This window comes from Trachypithecus francoisi, unplaced genomic scaffold (genome assembly GCF_009764315.1).
Source record: "Trachypithecus francoisi isolate TF-2019V2 unplaced genomic scaffold, Tfra_2.0 Lachesis_group10, whole genome shotgun sequence".
Lineage (NCBI taxonomy): Eukaryota > Metazoa > Chordata > Mammalia > Primates > Cercopithecidae > Trachypithecus > Trachypithecus francoisi.
In genome coordinates, this window is record NW_022681455.1 from 42,451,511 (window position 1) to 42,474,180 (window position 22,670).

A 22,670-nucleotide genomic window follows, 5' to 3' on the forward strand; every position below is an offset into this window, starting at 1 on the left:
CCATCATCACCTGGGAAATAATAAATACTAATTCTTAGGCCCCATCCAGACCCACTAAATTAGAAACAGACTGGGGCTCAGCAGTCTGTGTTTTAATGAGCCCTCTTGTTGAGTCTGATGCACGCTCAAGTTGAAGACCACTGCCCCAGAGATGATATGGTCTCTCTACTTTACAGATGAAGAAACAGAGGCCCAGAGATGTAATTTCTGGGCCCAGAGCAGTGCCTTGCTAATGGTAGGCAATCAAGCCTCATTTGTTCAATGAAAGAAGGGGAAAATGGCTGGGCTCAAGCCTGTAATCCTAGCACTTTGGGAGGCCAAGGCAGGCGGATTACTTGAGGCCAGGAGTTCAATACCAGCCTGGCCAACATGGCAAAACCCTGTCTATACTAAAAAAAAAAATACAAAAATTAGCCAGGCGTGGTGGTGCATGCCTGTAGTCCCAGCTTCTTGGGAGGCTAAGGCACAAGAATTGCTTGAACCCTGGAGGTGAAGGCTGCAGTAAGCTGAGATCAAGCCATTGTACAACAGAGTGAGACCCTGTCTCAAAAAAAAAACACAAACAAATAAAAATAAATAAATAAATAAAATAAAAAAAAGAGAGAAAATGATTTTTCCTAAAACACCATAGGGAGATAATGGCAAAACCATGTGCTATTTATTTTACATTAATGTAATATTTTTTGAATAGGTACTAGATTCACATGGTTCAAAATTCAAAAGGTTAAAATGGATATGCAAAACAGCAAAAATTATCCCAAATAAATGCTTGCAAATAAAGTGAAAATCATGCAAATTGTAAAAATAGGAGCATATGTGAAAAGTCTCCCTCCACCCTCCACCCCCATCCCTAGCCACCCAGCACCCCTTCTGGGACAGTGAATTAAGTTCTTATATATCCTCCTAGAGACACTTCATGCTCATATAAGAACCCTGGTGCACAGCCCCTCTTATACAGATGGTAGCGTGCTAGGCCGTGGTTTAGCATCTTGCCAAAAGGCTATTTTAAACATATCATTTAAAACCTGGAAACTGTTGTTCTTGGTGGATTAGTCAATCTCCCAGAATTCTTATAATACCAACTCAGGATTCAAGTCTCTATTATTTTTCTAACAAGGTAACTGTTTTGCTCATTATGTGTAACAATTCCTACTGGGTAATTTGTACCAGGAGCTTTTTCATTCATGAACTAATTAAAAGAACTGCTACTTTCCCATTTCTTCAGTCAGTTTCTTCCTTAGAGCAGGACTCCAGGGTGGGCTCAACAAATAAATGCCCACTCGGAACCTAAGGTTCTACGCTCCCACAGAGCCTGTGACCGCCTTTCCTCTGCACTGACCAGGTCGCAGTCAGGCGACCCTCTTCCGTGCCTGTCTCCAGACTGGCTGCCCAGTCACTGTGACGCAGGGACAGCAGCCTGCCCATGTGGTGTCCTCAGGGACTGGGACATAGCAGATGCTCAACAAACGCTCACTGAACTGCAACACTGCGCCAGGCAAAGGAGACCTAGAGTGGCCTGTTCCCCTCTGCAGGTACCATGCCTCTGACATGGACTGAGGGACAGAATTTACTCGTTTTTGTTGAGGGCATAGTGCCCTAAAGCACCAAATTTATGGAGTGCTGTAGAAAATAACAAGACTCTACAGAGACCTCCCAGCACACTTTTTCTATACAGGGCCAACTAGTAAATATTTTCAGCTTTGGGGCCAATACATATGGTTTCTGTCACAACGCTGCCACAGTAGCGTGAAAGCGGCCACAGACCATATATAAATGAATGGGCGTGGCTGTGTTCCAATACAACTTTATTTATGGACACTGAAACTTGAATTTTATATAATTTTCACATGCCAAATGCTGTTCTTCTTTTGATTTTTCTTCAACCAATTAAAAATGTAAAAATCCTTCTTCACTCATAGGCAGTACAAGAATAGGTGTGGGCTGGATCTGGCCTGACCCATGGTTTGCTTGACCCCTGTTCTAGAGCATCAAAGTCTCTCTACACCCCACCCCCTGGCCTGGGGCACCAGGAGACAAGGCCGCAGTCTGCAAGGAGGATATCTGTCCTAAGGACCACCCTTTGAACCAGAGAGACAGACAGAGAGATACATCAGGAGAGGAAGTTGACTTTGGCCAAGGTCTCTGCAGAACTTGTTTGCTTACAATTCAGAAGGGGTAACACCCTGCTCCGGCCAGACCACCATTGCTTGTTTGAGGAAGAAAAACCAAAAAGATTTTCATTTTTCTGACCCTGGGCCGTCAGTTAGAGACTGTATACACAATTCTCCAAATGCTTTGGCTTGTGTTTTAGTCCAGCCTTCCTCTGGGCTCTGTCAAGGAAGCTTCACTTGACTCCCCTGGGGGCTCCTCTTACTCCAGCTCACTTCCAGCTCCCCCAAGCAGGCAGGAGCCAAGGGCGGCTCTCCAGGATGTGGGCCGCAGTTTGCCGTCTTCTTTTTAGCACCATTGTTGTTCTAAATGCTTTCTGATTAGTCTTCTAAATAATTCCAGTGGGTATTTTATAATCCAGTTACCCGATTATCGTGGACATGTGCTGCCAAAGACGGTGGTTAGCACCTAAATCTTCCTCTGCGCAGTGAATGGTTCGCTCTTACTCCCTCACAGCCCTGGCTTTCCTGCTGACTCTGGGCTGTGGGAGGATTTTCAAGGCTCTCTTTGGGCAGCAAGAAACATTCATTTCTCCACCCTCAGATCTCACCCTGTAGCATCAATTGCTCCCTCCAAGCCCTGGGGATCAGTAAGAAGCCGGACGCGTAGCCCAGGAACCTGCAGAATGGAGGGTTGGGATTGTGCTTCCTGCAGGTGGCTCCTCATTAGGAAATAGAGATTGGAGCCATTTCACTTTTTGGTTGTCACTGTCACTGCCATCTTTCTTCTGGGCTGGCTGTAGTTCTTTACCAGGGACTTGAACATCGTCTCTCCCCTGTGATTACCATATGCCACTTCTTTCTCTTCCTAGCTGCCATGGAGTGGTATGGAAACTAAGGACATGGGGAGAGAAGGGGGAGCTGCAGGAGTCTAGGGTAACTTCCTGGAGGAGGCAGCCATGGTCTGAGTGGGCCTTGTTGTTGTATTCCTGGACACATTTGTCTCATACTACCTTCCGTAAGTATCCAACAGCAGGGGTCTGCCTGCTCCACCTCCAGGGCCCTGGCTGGGATGACCTCACCCTCCTGTGTGGCTTGAGCCCCATATTGTGGCTCCCACCCTGTGAGGCCTGGGGTTGCCAGTTGTCTTTTTCTGCCTTCTGCTTGTGACATTCTTTGGGGTCTTTTTGAAGCCTCCTCCTTCAGATTGTGAGCTTAAAGATACAGGTTTGTCCTGCAGCAGTCCCGACATGGCTAGGATTGCAGGGAGATTAGGAACATGGGCATTGGCTCTGTGAATATGGTGTAGTTAGAAAAGCACTGGAAAAAGCTGGGAGCAGTGGCTCATACCTGTAATCTCAGCACTTTGGGAGGCCAAGGCCCACAGATCACTTGAACCCAGGAATTTAAGATAAGTCTAGGCAACATAGTGAGACCCCATTTCTACAAACAATTAGCTAGGTGTAGTGGCGTGCACCTGTAGTCCCAGCTACTTGGGAGGCTGAGGTGGGAGAATCACCTGAGCCTAGGAAGTTGAGGCTGCAGTGAGTGGTGACTGTACCACTGCACACGAGCCCTATCTCAAAAAAAAAAAAAAAAAAATTGACCTGGTGTGGTGGCTCATGCCTATAATCCCAGCACTTTGGGAGGCCAAGGCGGGCGGATCACGAGGTCAGGAGATTGAGACCATCCTGGCTAACATGGTGAAACCCCATCTCTACTAAAAATACAAAAACAAACAAACAAACAAACCCGAAATTAGCCAGGTGTGGTGCTGGGCGCCTGTAGTCCCAGCTACTTGGGAGGCTGAGGCAGGAGAATTGCCTAAACCTGGGAGGTGGAGCTTTCCCGAGATTGCAGACAGAGAGAGACTCCGTCTCAAAAATAAATAAATAAATAAATACATAAAAATAAAAAAATAAATAAAAAGAAGAAGAAGAAAGAAGGAAAAAGAAGAAGAAGAAGAACACTGCAATAGAAGATAGGAGCCCTGGGCTTTGCTCTACTGAGTCCATGTGACCCTGGGCAAGTCATTTGCCCTCTCTGGACTTCAGCCCTGGCTTTCTCTATATCCAGATAATTGAAGCAAAGTTTTTCTCGAGAGAGAGCCTGAATAAAATCCACACAATCTCTCCCTCATCTTAACCTCACTTGTAGAGACGAATTCAGGGTTCTGGATCCAGCTGGTATTCACTGTATAGATCTGACAACTGTTTAGGGGGCAAATGCATGCAGTGTAGAGGCCAATGTGGTCTCCACCTCTCCTTTTATGACACACAGAAGCTAGGGAGGGGAGGAGATGTTAAATTGATGTAACTGACATGGCTGAGCACTTCCTGTATGACAAACTGCTCTGGGAGACTAGAATGGGACAAGCTCCAACACAGTTACCTGGGATTAACAACTCTAACATCAGCACTGTCAAGTCAGCTACAGTCTACGGTTCCAAGGAGAAAGTAGCAGATACAAATGCAGACATCCTTAGCAAACTTACAACCCACACTTACTGCACCTTTCAGCCTAAAGGGAGAGGTGCAATAGGCTCTGAGCGGGGCATGCCAGGGACGAGGACCACTCCAGCTTGCCTGGCTCCCCAGGAAGCTTCCTCCCAACCCACAGTTGACACCATCCCCCATCACCTGATGGTGGTGAGGTTGACAGATGATCCAGCTGAAAGGTCTACAGAAAGAAGATGGGACAGAGGAGCACCAAAACAATCCACACGTGATTCCCTGAGTGACCCAAATGCTTTCATGATCACATGTGTCCCCTAAGGAGGAGCTGCTAAGAGAATTTCAGAATTAATCATCAATCAGATTGAAGACCTGCTATGTGCCAGGAGAGATGAGAGGTCAGGAGCGCCTCTGGCCTCATGAGGTTTACAGTCATATGAACTGCAGCCCTCATGGCTCAGACCAGCATCTGTGCTCTGTCATCCTTTACAGTCTTTATACCAACTCACACTGAGGACCCTCTATGGCAGGGCCACTATGGGACAAACCTGTGTCTTTAAGATTGCAATCTGGGGAGGAAGAGGCTTCCAAAGGACCCCAAGGAATGTCACAAGGGGAAGGCAGAGAAGAACAACTGGTTACCCCAGCCCTCGCAGGGTGGGAGCCACAATATGCGGCTTGGGCCTCACATAAGGATAAGGTCACTCCAGCCAGGGCCCAGGAGATGCAGTGGGCAGACCCTTGCTGTGGGGGACTCCGGGAAGGTCTCTGCAGGGCACTCGGCTGAAGGGGTCTGGGCCCAGGGCCCACAGGAAGGATCCTCCACTCCTGCCCCTGAGGACTTGGGGCGTGGGGCCTTCTGAATCAGCACCTGGGACTTCAGCCAAACAAAGGATCCCCGGCCCTGCAGCTGTCCTGGGCAGGGCAGGGCAGGGCTGGGAGAATGGGAGGAGACTTCCCTCCGGCTGCTCTGATGAGGCCCTGGCAAGAGTGGGGATAAAGATAGAGGGGAAGTGGGCTGGCAGGGAGATCTGACCCCCTTGGCCCTACCTACAGCCGCAGAGTGAATTATTAATAGAAGAAAACACAAGTCAAGCACCTGCAGGCTCTGTTGCTATCACTTAAGCTCCACACCTAGCGTCATGGGGCCAAGTGGCCAGAACAGCCTTCGGCAGGTGGGCACCACAGACCAGCTTCCTCTGCAAGGGACGATAGGGAGGGAGGTGGCTGGTGCTGTCACCACATCCTGGCCACGCACATTGAGATGGTACTAGACCCACAGACTCTCCAGGCCTGTGTGTGTGTGAGCTATACTCCCAAGCGGATCAGCTGGTGTGGCTTTGGTGTGTGGCCTTCCAAGACATCAGACTGTATAAAAAAACCAAAGGGTCACCCAGGGCTCCAGAAATGGGGGGATCATCTTGGGTGACAACCACTTCCCTTTCGTCTGGAAAACAGCTCACACAGTAAATGTCAGTGATGTACAAAGTCAGTATGTAAAATAACCGTGCAATAGTGTTCTTGTGTTTGGGTTGTCGTGGGTCCCCTCTGGGTCTCCTGCCTGCGTTTCAGACAAAAAGCCCTCGTGGAAGCCCAGGGTATCCCAGGTTATGACATCGGTGCCACACGGGAGCATTCTGTAAACACCGGCGGCGACACTGAACTACATCCTGGGCAGTGCCACGGTCCCAAGCTTTTCACTTTTAAGATAAGGGGGCTCGGGCAAGCAATCTCCACAGTCCCTTTGGCTCAGAGTTCTAAGGTCTTTTGGGGAATTCTGGGAGTCAACAAACAAATCCGAGGGGACCTCTGGTGACTGGGGCTGGAGGCCTTCCAGTGGGACTTCCTGAGTCGCTCCCTCCTCCAGGCCTCCGAGGATCCGGTTCTGGCCTCCTTCTAGAAGCCCTGGGGGATGGTGAGCCTCACTCAGGCACCCATCTCCCAGCAGGCTTGGGCTCTGAGGGAGGGCAGGGGGAGCCCTGGTTCGCTTGCTCGCTCGTCTCCAGGACTCAGCCCATGCCCCCGCCTGACAGTGTGAGTGAGTGCTCAGCAGGCACTGACCCAGGGCAGCCAGGGAGAAGCCTCTATGCCCTGCAGCCCTTGGGGTCCAGCCCAGCCACTTGGCTGTGCCTGGCGACGCCTCCCCTGTTCTTCATGGTGCTATGGGAGGTTGGCCTTCCCAGGCAGATGAGTGGGCCTCCTCCTTTGAGGGTCTAGGGGGAGCCTCACTCTCATGGCACCCAGATGCAGGCTCTTGCGGGCCAGTGCCAGTGCACTAAAGACCGCAGTGCCAGTCTTTTAATAGTTGTCTTGCTCACACCTAATTTGGCAGCAATTCTCTTTTGGTGGCTTGCTGAGGGAGGGGAAAGGAAGGAGTGAGGGAGGTGGCCTGGAAGCCAATCGGGAAGATGTCCTTGAGAGGCAAGTCCATGGGAGCTGTAGAGAAAGTCTGTCAGGAGGATCTGGTTCCAAATTTGTTCCAAATCACAGCATGCCACAATGAAGAAAAGCAGTATGTTTTAATTCACAAATGCTTCTAAGAATTCAGTGTTATGGAATAAAGCTGGAAGTGAAATCCCCCTCACCTGAGATTCCCACTGTCTAGTGGTTGTATGTGGATGGTGGCAGGGATGATGAAGGTTGGCTTCTGGTTACTGAGAGGCCTCAGGGGATAAAGAGCAAACCTTTCTGGGTTTGCTTCTCCTCTGGTAATCTTCACGCTCCCTTGGAAAGCCCCCAGACCTGTCTGGACCTGCTCAAGGCAGATAACCTGTTGGTCACTGGCCCCCATGATCTCACAGTCCCAATTTCTTGCCAAAACAACTTCCCTTTGCTGCTAGGGGACCCCTGCAGCTGAACCAAGAAGATAGAAATGCGGCCCCGGAGCCTGGGCTGGAGGGAGAGTGTGAGGACCAAATCCTAGCTAAAGGTTTTACAGGCCCAGACACGCATACTTCTGTTTGTTGGAAACATTACCCCACTAAGCTCAGTCACCTCAGGTACTTTATTTTTCAAACAATACTAGACTTCCAGTTCCACAGAAACAAAATTGTGTTTAATAGCTCTGTTTTTTAAAATCTCTCCTTCTCTATCCACTGTGCCACGAGCAGTGTTTGACCAAAGCAGATTCACTCAATGTTTATGGAACACAGCAAACAAATTTGTCAAACATCAATGGTGTGTGCATGGTAAACTATTAGAGAGTGAAGGAGCCAATCCCCTTCTCCAGACCAGCTGAGGTGGTCCAGAGTTACATCTAGGATGCCTGCTTAAGAGTGCCCGGACTCTGCCAGCATCCTCCAGCCCTGTGTGGAGGCGGGTCACAGAGGGATGGCCGTAGGAGGGACACCGAGCCTGGCGCCGATGAGCTGGACTAAGATGCTGCTACACAAACAGGAAGGAAGAACAGCAACGATGGCTAACGTGCACTGGGCGCTAACCCCGGGCTGGGCACAGTGCCAAGTCCCTTAGAAGCCCCTCCCAATAATCCCACAAGGTGGTAAGTGCATCCATCACCTTAACTACCTTACCAACCTCCCAATGACACCTTGCAATGAACATTCTCAGATGCATCCCCTTAGGAACATCTGTGAGAATTTCTTTAGGATACATACCAGGAGTAGAGGAAGGTGTGATGCTTTTTATGTGTCAATTTGGCCAGGCTGAACTACTGCCCTCAGAATTCCCTTTCTAGGTAGTTGGTTAAAGCAGAGACTCATAGAAAATGACATGTAGTCAAGTGTGTATGCTGCGGTATTGCTAGAAAAGCCAAAGACTGAAAACAACCCAAATGCCTAACCATAAGGGATCAACTGAAGGAAATCATGGAATAACCGCAGGATGGGATACTATGCAGTTGTTAAAACTAACACGGAGACTTGGTGCAGTGGCTCATGCCTGTAATCCCAGCACTTTGGGAGGATGAGGCAGGAGGACTGTTTCAGCCAAGGAGTTAAGACCAGTCTGGGCAACATGGTGAAACCCTGTCTTTACAAAAAATAACAAAAATCAGCCAGGTGTGGTGGTGCACGCTTGTAGTCCCAGCTACTTGGGAAGCTGAAGTGGGAGGATCAATTGAGCCCAGAGGGTTGAGGCTACAGTGAGCCATGATGGCACCATTGCATTCCAGCCTGGGTGACAGAGTGAGACCCTGTCCCAAACAAACAAACCAAACCAAAACAAAAATTCCAAAAGAACAACAAGGAAACTCTCTATGAAGCGATATGGAAAGATGTCCAAGGTTAAATGAAAAAGAAAGATGCAGGACAGTATGTTCAATATGCTCTCTTTTGTGTAAAGAAATGGTTAAAATAGAACATATATGTATGTAGGAATATAGATAGTTGATTTTTGTTAGTTGTGGTAGTTACATCCTATAAAGTCTCTATGATCACTGAATTAGTGAATACTGAGCCACTGCTCCTAAGAGAAATACAGGGTTAGGTTCCTGCAAGCCCCTGGTTGCAAGATTTTTGTCAGCTGATCAGTATACATAACCTTGTTTTATATGTGTCTGCTTAAAGGATATCTTATTTAACATCTATTTTTTTCATTCATTAACATGGACCTCACAGCCAACAGTACTACAACTAATGCCTGAAAGGAGCTTATCTAATTCACCCATTTTCTCTGTAAGGCAAATCACAGCCTTCTTGTGCTGAGAACAGCAGGCAACACTTCAGCATTACACTTGGGAGCCATTTTAAACAGTGAAACCAACAACAAAAACCACAAAAATATGAAAAATGCCACACTAAATACACCACAAAAAGGACACTTGTGTCCAGCAGGAGAGCTGAAATAAGAAGGCAGAGTTGCCTTGTTCAAAGTTAGCTTGGGAACGTGCATCGGGCGACTCAAAACTTTCACTGCTCTGTGCATGTCCTCAAATGATCAAGAAAGTACCGAGCATTGGTTCTGTGGTTGCAAATAAGTTTAGAGAGTAGGGAATCTGCAAATATGGAATCTGTGAATAATAAGGGTCAACTATGTATTTATAATTGATATATATTCATAAAGAAAATCTGGAAGGATTCAAGAAACTAATAATAGTTGTCTGCAGGGAGGTGGTGGAAACTGGGCTAACTGGGGAAAAGAGCAGGAGGGAGATTATTCATTTTATAACTTTTTATATTTTTCTGTGTTTTTGAACCATGTGAATATATTACTTACAAAAAAACCCAGATGTAATAAAACATGAAAAAAACCTTTTTTTTTTTTTTTTTTGAGATGGAGTTTTGCTCTTGCTGCCTAGGCTGGAGTGAAATGGTGTGATCTTGGTTCACCACAACCTCCGCCTCCCGGGTTCAAGTGATTCTCCTGCCTCAGCCTCCCGAGTAGCTGCGATTACAGGCATGCACCACCATTTCTCCATGTTGGTCAGGCTGGTCTCGAACTCCCAACCTCAGGTGATCTCCCTGCCTCAGTGTCCCAAAGTGCTGGGATTATAGGTGTGAGTCACTGTGCCCCAGCCGCAAAGACCTTTATGTGCACTTAAATTTGCAGTACATTAATGCCTTATGAATTTATTTTAACTTAAAACACAAATATCTTACTGGTCTTTTGAGGCAGGGTCCAGGACTTTTCTTTGCTCATAGATCTGTGGAATAGAGCTCTGTATTTATCTTTTATGCATAAACCACTGATGATGCATAATCTATACTTTTTCAGTTTGGTTTCTTTAAAAAGGAGCCAGAAGTAGAGAAGCCTGGTAAAGGAACTGTAGTGCTGCATCCTCTGACATGCTTTTATTTTCCTCTCCCTCTAGTGCCAATCTTTATAATTTTTAATTTTTTTTTTTTGTAGAGACAGGGTGCTGCTGTTTCCCAGGCTGGTCTTGAACTCTTGGCCTCAAGCAATCCTCATGCCTTGGCCTCCCAAACTGCTGGGATCACAGATGTGAGCCACGGCACTGCAGTGCCAGTCTTTAATAGTTGTCTTGCTCACACCTAATTTGGCAGCAATTCTCTTTTGGTGGCTTGCTTTTATCACTTCTTTCCAAAGCATTCAACAGTGAAAAATGTGTCGCCGGTCACACATTCTCAGCTGAGGTAGAACAAGGTGACTCTTACTTTTCACTGAAATAGCACTTCTCTTTCTTTTTTGCATTTATAGTTCATCAGCTTATATCACATTTAACTAATTTACATAATTACAATTACGAGGACAACTAGCACAAGCAGGTTTGGGGACCAACACAGCCCTTGACTACATTTGTGGGAGTGGGTACTCTGTTTGGGGGAGCTCTAGCAAGTTGTGGAGAAGGCCAGCTGCCACTCAGTTACGTAGAGGCTGGTTAAAGACAGTTCCACCTGCATGTGAGTGTGACTTGCTAACCTTAACATGAGCAGCATGCTAGATGTCTCTGAACTATGCCTTTTGACATTGTGATTCATGCATTCAAATGTCAAGTAAGTATGTACAGGTCAGGCACACGCTCCTGAGGCAGAGTGCTGGGGTCCCTGTGGTGATCAGAGCCAAGCTGTCATGGGGCAGCCACTCTGAAAACATTTTCTGAAGTGAGCAGACCTTTTTTCTTTTTTCAAAGGTCTTCAAGGTAAGATTTCTGACAAAGCTGACATTTAGACTTCACGGTTTAGGAAAGGGATGGGGAAGTTGGCAAGTCTGTAAGATCTCCTAAAGTGTCTGGGATTAAATCCCCTGTCGGTCCCCAGTGCCCTAGGCTGAGGCGAATCCCTCAGCTGTTTAGAGACAATGTGGAACCCTCTGCTTGTAAAGGGGGAAGAGGCCCAAGTCCATGACCTGAAGCCAAAAGGCCTCTGTCTCGGCAGATGACCCTGATCCCTGCTTCACAGAGAATGGGAGCTGCCAGCCTTTGCTCTCTCCACCTCCTCCCGCCAAACAAATTTTCACACCTCCTCCCTGCCCTAACTCCTTCCTCTTCACTTATCTGAAACAACTGGTGACCCTTTACCCAGGATCCTGAATCAGAAACTGGGACCCCAAGGGCCCACCACCTCCCCATTCCCACTCACTTCCAAGAGATGATCAATTCCTGCCCACTTCTCCTGCACAGCTTTTCCCTGGCCATCTTCTCTCATTCCCTAATCCATGCTCCTCTGGTCGGGTCTCACCCGCTCCAGCCCTGCCACAGCACCCCTCTCCTTAAAACCTCCAGTGCTCCCTCTGCCAACAGGTAAGTGTCCAAACAGCTCAGCTGGGCACAGAAGGCCCCCATGATCTGGCCTCACTCACCTTTCCAGTGATTTCCCCACCCACTCAGACACAGCCTGAGCACCTATCCTATGAAGCCACACAAGGTTTCCAGAATGCTGGTCCTTCTGCTTGAAAGCTCTTTCTCCCATTCTTCACCTTCTCAGCCTACAAGTTCCTTTTCAAACCTAATGTCTTTCAGGAAGTCTTCCCTGATCCTCAGCCCCTCATCATAACAAAACATTTATTGCATGCTCACTATATACCAGGTACAGTGGATATAATGGAGGTGGGAACAGAGATGGTGTCAGTTCTATGGGGCTTGCCCTCTGGGGGTGTGCATGTCAGCCAGAGACAAGTGCAATTTTACACGTGTCATGAGGAGAAATAAGACAGGGCCGAGGGCCGGGCACCGTGGCTCACTCCTGTAATCCCAGCACTTTGGGAGGCTGAGGTGGGCAGGTCACCTGAGGTCAGGAGTTTGAGACCAGCCTGGCCAACATGGTGAAACCTCATCTCTACTAAAGATACATAATTAGGCTGGGCGCGGTGGCTCAAGCCTGTAATCCCAGCACTTTGGGAGGCCGAGACGGGCGGATCACGAGGTCAGGAGATCGAGACCATCCTGGCTAACACGGTGAAACCCCGTCTCTACTAAAAGCTACAAAAAACTAGCCGGGCGAGGTGGCGGGCGCCTGTAGTCCCAGCTACCCGGGAGGCTGAGGCAGGAGAATGGCATGAACCCGGGAGGCGGAGCTTGCAGTGAGCTGAGATCCGGCCACAGCACTCCAGCCTGGGTGACAGAGCGAGACTTCGTCTCAAAAAAAAAAAAAAAAAAAAAAAAAAGATACATAATTAGCCAGGCGTGGTGGCACTTACCTGTAATCTCAGCTACTCGGGAGGCTGAGGCAGGAGAATCGCTTGAATCCAGGAGGCGGAGGTTACAGTGAGCCAAGATGGTGCCACTGCACTCCAGCCTGGGCAACAAGAGCGAAACTCCATCTTAAAACCAAAAAAAAAAAAAAGAGATAGGGCTGTGACCTTGGCAGAAAAGTCAGGGAAGGATCCTCTGAGAAAGTCACGGTGATGCTGTGATCTAAAGATGAGAAGGACATAGGGAGGGGAAATAGGGTGCAGAAAGCTGTATTCCAGACAGCATCAAGGACAGTATGGGCAAAGGCCCTGTTGCAGGTGGGAACAAGGTGGATGTAAAGAACTAAAAGAAGGCCAGCGTGGAGGACAAAGGAACACTGTGATGAAACTGGACAGGGGGCAAGGGCAAGACCATCCAAGGCTCTTGAGGCTAAGGATCCTCATCTTAATGGCTCCCCTGCAGAGCATGGGGAACCATTAAAGTATCTTGAACTGTGTGTGTGTGTGTGTGTGTGTGTGTGTGTGTGTGACCAAGCACATGTAACTGATCATATTTCTATTTTGAAAAGTTTGCTCTGGGCCTGGAATGGGGGCTCATGCCTATAATCCCAGCACTTTGGGAGGCCAAGGCAGGTGGATCATTTGAGGTCAGGAGTTCAAGATCAGCCTGGCCAACATGGTACAACCCCATCTCCACTAAAAATACAAAACAATGAGCTGGGTGTGGTGGCACATACCTGTAATCCCAGCTACTTGGGAGGCTGAGGTACAAGAATTGCTTGAACCCAGAAGGCGGAGGTTGCAGTGAGCCGACATCATGCCACTGCACTCCAGCCTGGGTTACAGAGTGAGACTCTGTCTCAAAAAACAAAAACATCACAACAAAAAAATCTTGCTCTGGCCACAGTAGAGACAAGGGGTCAGCTAAGTTTTTCTGTTCAAGGCCAGAGGATACATATTCCGGGCTTTGCCACCGAGAGGCAAATACAGGCTATTATGTAGTACTTACATAATAAGAAAGAAAATTCTACACATTTTTGAGAACACTGAAAATATAATGATAATTGAGTGAGTGTAAATTTTTATAATACCGATCCTCTAATGAGAAGAATAGAATTGTTTTTTGGAGAGATAACACTTCCCCTTCAAAGAGAAGGAAAGTCAGTATTCCCGTATCATCAAATGCTCATCTGTAAAAACAGCTCACAGACTGCGTGAAATCGACCAGGCAATGGCTAGATTTGGCCCCTGGACTGTAGTTTGCTGACAATGCAGACAATGGACTGGAGGAAGGTGAATGAGGACATGGGGCAACTTAGGTTTGCCATGGTCCAGGCCAGATAGCTTGGATGAGGGTGATGGAGGGGTGTTGTGGGGTGAACCTGATAGGCTTAGTGATAGAAGGGACCTATGGAGGTACAGCAGGGGGAGTCAGATGTGACCTAGATGTCAGGTTCACATCTATGAAGCTTGGAGCACTGGGAGAGCTGTTTCACATGGAGACCTCAACAGGAGCTGTCACTGAGGCAGCTGGACTGAGGTTCCAAGGCCCAGAGAGGTTTGTGAGGCCCCTGAGAACGGGCAGTCACTGAAGGCAGGAACACGAGGAAGGGCAGCCAGCGCGCCAGCGAGCACAAGCCCAGTGCTCGGGGGGCACGTCTTCCTCACACCACTCAGCACACTGCTTCAAACTGTTTCTTCTGTCTCCTCCATCAAACTGAGACTGCTTCTAAGGAGTGTCTCATGGTCAGTAGAATACCTTGCACCCACTGGGTGCTAAGGACATGACAGAGGAAGGCAGGGAGGGAGGAGGAAGTGGCAACTTTTGCTTCCACAGCAAACTCAGAGCCAATCACCTCAATTCACAATAGAAGCCGATTTCCTCCTCTTGCCCTGGTCAGCTGCCCCTCGCCTGTGGCCAGCCCTCCCTACAACTGCTTTTGAGAAGGGTCACTGGACCCTTCCCCAGTCACTCTAAATCATCCAAGTGTGTGAGCACACACACATTTGCACACAAATCTCCTTCCGATCAACCCTGGGAACATGATTTGTGGTGATGGTGTATTGACAACACACTCATCAACTGTCAGCTCAACATGTCTAAATATGATGTCCCATCACCCAGAACATCATTTTTTTTAATTAAAATAAGTTAAGTGGCAATCTCACAGCAAGGAGAGAGGAAGGAAAAAAAAAAGCCACAGGTTAAAGAAAATTAATTTATCCTTTTTTCCATTTCTTTCCTTTTTTGTTTTTGAACAGAAGAGTAAAAGACTCATAATTGCATCTCTGTAACAGCCCTGGGATGGGGAAGTCAGTGCTGGGATGTGGGGTGGCCTGCTCCAGTGACCACATGGTGTGTTCGCTTAACACCCGTGGAGCCCCCGGCTTGGAGACCAGTCTCTCTGGGCCACAGTCACGAACCCTCTGGCTCGGTGTAAAGTCTCTGAGAAGGACACCAAAGAATTTGTGAAAGGGTGTGCATGTCCTCATGGCCAATAATAACATTCTAGAAAATATTTCATAATAACATTCTTGAAAATATTGCAAAAAGAATGGACAGATACTATTGTGTTCTGTGAGGTCACAACAAACCTGTGAGGTCAGAACTGTCTTCTCTATTTGAAAGGAGGAAATTAACATGCAGGGGATGAGCTTCCCCAGGTTGCACGATTAGTGATGAAGGGCTAAGCCCCCAATCCTCTCCTGCCAAACGACGAGGCTTCCTCTGATATTCTGCGGTGCCTCTTGTCCTCCCATTGCAAATCTGTTCAGCATGAAGCTACTTCCTCCTTGCTGGATCCTTCCAGCTTTTATCATTGGTTTTTGAAGGGCCAAGGAGAGAAAGTTTATGCCATAGTACAGGCATGTCCCATGAATCTGGCTGTCAGCAAACTTCAATGCTCTAGTGTTTAGCCATGAACTTGGAAGTCTGAAAAAGAAGCTGATGCACTTTACACTAAAAAAATAGTTCTACGCTTAAAAGCTCCAGTTATCTGGACAAGTTTTTTTGTTTGTTTGGTTTGGTTTTTCTTTTTTTTCTTCTTCTTCTTCTTCTTTTTTTTTTGTTTGTTTGTTTTTGAGACAGAGTCTCCTCTGTCACCCAGGCTGGAGTGCAGTGGCGCGATCTCAACTCACTGCAAGCTCCGCCTCCTGAGTTCACGCCATTCTCCTACCTCAGTCTCCCGAGTAGCTGGGACTACAGGTGCCCGCCACTAGGCCCGGCTAATTTTTTAAAATATTTTTTAGTAGAGACGGGGTTTCACCATGTTAGCCAGGATGATCTTGATCTCCTGACCTTGTGATCTGCCCGCCTCGGCCTCCCAAAGTGCTGGGATTACAGGTGTGAGCCACCACGCCTGGTCCTATCTGACAAGATTTTACTCATCAGAAATATCTCATTGGAGAGAAACAAACGGATTATATGACAGGTATTTTCCTCACGGAAGCACCAAGAACACTGCTCCTGGGGTCAAAGATTGGGGTTCAAATCTCAATGTTCCACTGGCAAAGTGAGTCCCTCCAGCAGGCCTATCTAACTTTGCTTTTGAGCCTCAATTCTGACATCTGTAAAACAGTAATACCTGCTGTTCTGGGTTTCTGAGAAGATTAAACAAGAGAAGGTACAGGACACATGTGCTCCCAGGGAGGACTCGAGCAGTCTCATTGCCTGGGGTGGGGTTTCTGTTGTTTTGTTTAGATGTGGGTTACAGTTTATACCAGGCTCAAAGACTGAGGCTTGATTGAGTTGGTTTGGTTATTTGTTTCCTGGGCAACCTTCAGCCCTCCTTTTGTTTTAATCAGCAGAATGGTGCTCAGGGGCAGAAACTGCCAGGAGTGGACGCAGGAGGGAAGACAGAAGGGCAGCCTGGGCCCTTTGGGATAGGGACCAATGACCTTGCTTACTCTAACATCCCCTGAAAGCGCCTGTGTCCAGGGCACATTCGTTTTATCCACAATGATGATCCAGAGACATCAAGGAAAGGCCATAGTTCATTCAGTAGAATTGTTCACTGACAGCAGGAAACAGAATGCAAACATGCACATGACTGGCACATCCTTGCAGGAAGTCCAGGAGAGAGAGGCCCACAAGTCTACACTGGTCAGTGCAATTCAAGGGGTGCAAAAGAGGGAATTGGTGTGGCCACGGGTCAGGCTGAGTTCTCCAACTAGGCGTTACTGGTAACGAAGGTGGTGTTCTACTTTCTGGGATATGGTTCTCAAGCAGTTCAAGACCCCAGAAGAGGAAATGAGACGTAATTATTTAGTGGCAATCCAAAGCTTAATTGTATGCAGTAGAAAATCACTTCACCTGGTATCACCATCTAAAAGAGTTAGAAAAGATGGCCTCTGTTAGCTAGAGTCATTTCAGTTCCTCTATAATACCAGATAAAGTGATATTCTACTTCTTTTTCTGTTTCAAGGGGGTACCCAGCTCTCCAATTCCAGAAAATTGGCAGTAACTCTGTCCATATTTACCATTTTCTTATTTTTAGTTACAGCCTTTCCTGCTTAAATGACATCCCCCTTTAAGGAACTGGGAACACACTGCCTGGAAGGGCTGTCCCAGGAAATCGGGTCTGGAGTGACCTCTGTGGCCACACGTGCCACCTGATCTGATGGGCACATGGGCCTTCCCTGGTGGAAGCTCCTGACTCCCTCAGAGCTCATGCCAGCCTCACAGACATGGAAAAAGAAAAAAATGAGGCCAATCTAACCCTGACAGTTTGTGGGGGACACTCTTGTACCCATTATTTCTCTGTGAGGCAGGCCCAGCAGGAGGTTTTATCTCCATCTTGAGATAAACTATGGAAGCTCCGAGGGAGGAAGAGAGATTTCCAAAGGATCACACATCCTGGTAGAAGCCAACTCAAGGGAGATGAGAACCAAAGGCTCCCAGTCCCAGGCCAAAGAGCCTCCGAAGACCACAAACTACTGTTACTAGAACGAGGCCAGAGCCTCCACATGGCTTGAGTGTTGTCCAAAAATACAAACAAGAAGGCATCACTGAAGTGCAAAGAAACAAACTCCTATTTGTTTCTATTTCATCCATAAAAATGTCACAGCTTTCTCTGAATAGCTCTCATGTTGTCCTCCTTTCCTCTGCACTCTTGGCCTCCTGGACCTGAACCAAATCTCTCCCTCTCCTCTTAGTTCCGTGAACACAGATTATCTCCCTCTTCACGGGACAGTCACAGGAAATCTAAACATTTTCAGATGGGGTTCTTTTAAGCCCACTTCCCTTGTCCTCCACCCACCCCCCACCCTGTTGCTGTGTATTCAGGAAATGCAAACCCAATATAAAGATAACCCGGACCAAACAGAAAAAGAGACGTGCCCTGTGACCTGGTTGAGCAAATGACTTCCCCTCCCTGCACCTCAGACTCAGCTTCTGCAGAATAAAGTTGGACCTGAGGAGCCCCAAGCCTCTGTTGGACGAACCTCCTGAGACCCTGCCTGGCCTGTCCAGGACACTGAACAATCTTGGGCCAGGATATTAAGATAGTAGGGTTTCCCACCAATGACACCTGATCCCTAAGGATCTGAGCCTTTCGGGGAAACAGTGCTAGAAGTCAGGATATATGGATTTCAGTCTCAGTTCTGCTATCTTTTGGGAAAGGGAAGAGAGTGAGCAGGGGTAGGAATTAGAGTGAACTCAAGCTCTAGCTATATATACATATATTTTTTTTTTTTTGTAAGACAGAGTCTCGCTCTGTCTCCTAGGCTGGAGTGCAGTGGTGCAATCTCAGCTCACTGCGACCTCCGCCTCCTGGGTTCAAGCAATTCTCCTGCCTCAGCTTTCTGAGTAGCTGGGATTATAGGTATATACCACCATGCCCGGTTAATTTTTTTTTGTATTTTAGTAGAGACACGGTTTTGCCATATTGGCCAGGCTGGTCTCAAACTCCTGATCTCATGATCTGCCCACCTCAGACTCCCAAAGTGCTGGGATTACAGGCGTGAGCCACCGCGCCCGGTCTTAATGTTGTAATTTTAAAAAATAGAATAATGGATATGACTGGCATAATAAATATTGAAATATTTTCAGAAGGGTTCCACCCAACAATGAGAAGGGGCTGATAGCCAGTCTCCAGGGCAGCATGTGAAGATTTGATGTAGAGCACATTTCCACGCTTTTATGTGGCTCTTTAAGCACAGAGCTCTTGGCCTGGGGCACCTCCTGCCTCTATACTCACAATAACCCTGGCACCCCAAACTCCTCAGATAATGTGTCCCCTGGCTTCCTGGCCCTGAAAAGGGTCTCCATCTGCATCTAGGACAATCCCTTGTTGCACTGTACAGAGCTAGCCAACAACAGAACTCAACCTGAGGTGTCATCTGATGAAGAATGTTTAATCTACCAGGTAAGCTCTCCATGGGCAAGGTCAGTTAGATGGCGTTAGTAATCAATCTTGGTTCACAGCTCTGAGTAACCAGAATACAGAAGGGGCAGGAAGGATGAATCATGATCAGACAGAGGCTGTTAACAGACTTTGAGGTTTGCTGCGGGAGACGAGGGGTGGGGTAGGGCCGGGCATTTAACTCCAGGCAAACAGGCTTGGCCACTCGGCTGGGTTGGAAATGCTCAATCATCTTGGGAGACTGGGATAACGAAGAAGCCCCCTCCCTAACTCTAACAATGTCCCTGCTTAGTCCCCCTAGAAACCTTCACCCTTCTAAATATTTGAGCAATGCTTGGAAAAAGATAAGAGATGAACTTCAAATAATTTTTTGGTTCTCCCAAGAGGCTGAACCTTTAAAGTTGCCAATCCCTGTTTTACGGAAGTGAGGTGGTAGCCCAGATGAGCTGAAGCATTAGTCAGAGAGACAGAAGCCATGTGGAAACCCATTCAAGACCTCCATGCTCATCAGCTACGAGTGGCCAAACACACTTGGGAAACCTGGTGTCAAACGTTAGCTGCAGGACTTCGGAGCGCTTTTGATAATGGGAGATGCGCTCCAAGAGGGACCACAAGGCCATCTGTGGGGCTTTCTAAACACCAGTTCCTACCACTTCTACACCCAGGATGCACGGGGCTCCTTCTCCAGCAGCTCACCTTGGCTGCCCCATAAGACCAGCTCAAATCATTATCCAGCCTCATCCAGGAAGCCCTCCCTGACCATTCCAGGGCACTGTGCTTTTCCCTCTTGGATATCCACTCTGAGTACCTAACGATCCTATGAAGATGTTTTAGACTTTATGCATTTTTTTGGTTATAAAGTCCTCTTGTGATTAACGGACTTTAATTTTAGAGTAGTTTTAGATTCACAGCAACTTTATGCATTCTTTTATACTACTTGCCCACTATACAAAGCCCAGAGTCACTATAAATAGCAGGCTTTGAAAAAAGACTTGTTGCCTGATAGATATCGAATCAGGAAACAACACATGTCTAGGTGTAATATAAAGCCATTTATTAGAAGAGGGCGTGAAAAGTGAAGTCTCATGCCAGCTATAAGAATAGAGCTAAAGGACACTGACGACCCTTCTCCTCCAGCCCCACCACTGCTGAAAATGCGTCCTCAGAGTAGTAATGCAATCCCTTGATCTGGGGGCCCTTGCAAGGGGAACCTCCACAGTGAGTCTACACAGCCCCAGCCCCAGCCCCACCGTGGTATCAGGACACAGGGCACAGCTCAGCAGGAGGGCCAAGATCTGGAGTCTGGAGGTCTAGGCCCCATTTTCAGAACCCCTGGTTTACATCTTCCACAAACACTGGCCAGACCAGTGCGTTCTATCTTCCCTCAGATTATTTTTAAAAACACCCCAGTTTGGCCGGGCGCGGTGGCTCAAGCCTGTAATCCCAGCACTTTGGGAGGCTAAGATGGGTGGATCACGAGGTCAGGAGATCGAGACCATCCTGGCTAACATGGTGAAACCCTGTCTCTACTAAAAAATACAAAAAAAAAAAAACTAGCCGGGCGAGGTGGCGGGTGCCTGTAGTCCCAGCTACTCGGGAGGCTGAGGCAGGAGAATGGCATAAACCCGGGAGGCGGAGCTTGCAGTGAGCTGAGATCCGGCCACTGCACTCCAGCCTGGGTGACAGAGCAAGACTCTGCCTCAAAAAATAAAATATAAAAAATAAAAATAAAAATAAAAATAAAAATAAAAAACACCCCAGTTCAAAGAACATCATAGCGAGGCTAGGATTCCCATATTTATATTAGATTTCTGCCTCCATTTTCATCCTATTTTATAAACCGGCTTTGTCAATTTAAAAGCATCACCAGCAAGAGCACTGGCCTTGAAGTGGTCTGTTCTCAGTCATAGTTATATGAACCACCACTGACCAAGTGCTGATGATGTCCAAGCTCTGTGTTACAAGCTCTACAGGCATCGTTTCATTAAGTCCTTGAACAGCTCTATCCACTGTCCCCACGTGACCAATGAAGAAACGGAAGCTTAGAGAGATTCAGTTATTAAGTGGCAGAGCTACGTTCAAACTCAGCTCTTTCTCCCTGCCCCTCAAAGCCCAAAAGCCAAACCACTGGCTCTGTAGACTCCCCTCCAATGAAAGGCACACCACCATGAAAAAGAAAAACCAGTTGCAGGAAGGATGGGGAGAGGGGAAAAGGAAGAAGAGGCAGAGGGAAGCAAAGAAGGTGAGAAGAAGGAGAGAGTAGCATAAGGAGGAAAGCAAGCCAGGGTCTGGATGAGAAGCCCATGGGATCTGGCTTCAGGTTCAGAAGACTTTTTGAAGAATGGGAATGAAGCAGGAAAGCTGCTGGTGACTGCCAGACAAACCACAAAATATGCAGAAGCCATTTCCTCCCTCAAGGAAGATAAACAATAGATTCATAAACAAAGTATACAAAGCTGTTCAGCTAGTTAAAACATTTTGATAGCAACTCATATTCTTTGTGAGACTAAAGTTTGTCCTCACCAATGGTCAACAGTTATCTTGGGGAGAGGGAAGGTGGGGAGAGAGGAGAGGAGAGGGACATACTCTCTCCCAGCCTTTCACCTGCTAGGCCTATGGCTATACCCTCTCTGAGCTTCAGGTCACTCTTCTGTGAAGAAATAGAAATTCCTGCCCAGCAGGACTATTGTGGAGAAGAAAAAGATATAGTTTTGGCAAGATGGCAGACCAGATACCTTACCTGCCCCTCCTAATGGAAAGAACTAATATGTTGGATACAATTTTAGATATGAAGACTGAATACACATTGCTGAGATAGTACAAATGAAAAGACCAAAACAAACCCAAAGCAGGAACCTTGGGAGGTGAGCTGGCATCAAAGCTGGCTTTTGCCCTGAAGGTTTCTGCTGAAACCTGGAGATTCTAAGTTTCCCAGTGACAGCAGCACAGGGTTAACAGCCTAGGGAGACCCCTCCACAAAGCTGGGACTTCAAATGGCTCCACTCCACAAAATTCATTCGACTTGGTGAATGAGAAATAAATGCACAACACAGAAAGAGACTGCAAGAAAACTGGACCTTGGGCAGAGCAGGGAATGGAGGGGGGGGAATTCTCTCCTGAAAATGTGTAACCATAGTTGGACTTCACACAGGTTTGTAGCCTGAATTATATTACTTGGGTAGCCAGAAAAGCCTTAACTAGAAAATTAATTCAAAGTGATTTTTGTTGGTAGTGCCCACCAGACAACTAGCAGAAGTTAACGCAAATCCTCTCTGGAAAAGACAACTCAACCCACACCTCAGATAATTCCCAAAGATAAAGTGCCAAGAAAAAATGAGCAATTCACAGGAAATAAGGCACTATGGACACCAGCCAGCAGAAACGGCAAGTGGCAGAACCGGACCTACAAAGACTTCAGATTTGGGAATTACAAGACACAAAATTATAAAATTTCTAAATAGCAAATTTAATATTTTAAAGAAATAAACATCTTCAAATATGAGCAAGAAATGAGAGACCAGAAAAATCACCAAGCAGAACTTCTAGAAATGACAAATAAAGAAAGCAAAAAGAAAAAAATCCAATGAATGGGTTAAACAGCCTTTAACACACATAATATACTAGTTAAATAGAAGATAGTTTTTTTTGTTTTTTGAGACAAAATCTGGCTCTGTCGCCCAGGCTGGAGTGCTGGAGTGCAG

At 47.2% G+C, this 22,670-nt stretch overlaps 1 protein-coding gene and 1 long non-coding RNA gene across 18 annotated transcripts in view; one reads left to right on the forward strand and one right to left on the reverse strand.

The window, feature by feature from the left end:
- Positions 1-22,670, reverse strand: part of TRERF1 (transcriptional regulating factor 1) — a 229,242-nt gene that overhangs the window by 48,159 nt on the left and 158,413 nt on the right. The gene's annotated exons all lie outside the window — the stretch shown is intronic.
- LOC117087222 lies at positions 10,485-22,661 on the forward strand. The gene is made up of 3 exons (XR_004438728.1): positions 10,485-10,496; positions 18,956-18,958; positions 21,165-22,661. It is a non-coding gene; the product is annotated as an uncharacterized LOC117087222 (long non-coding RNA).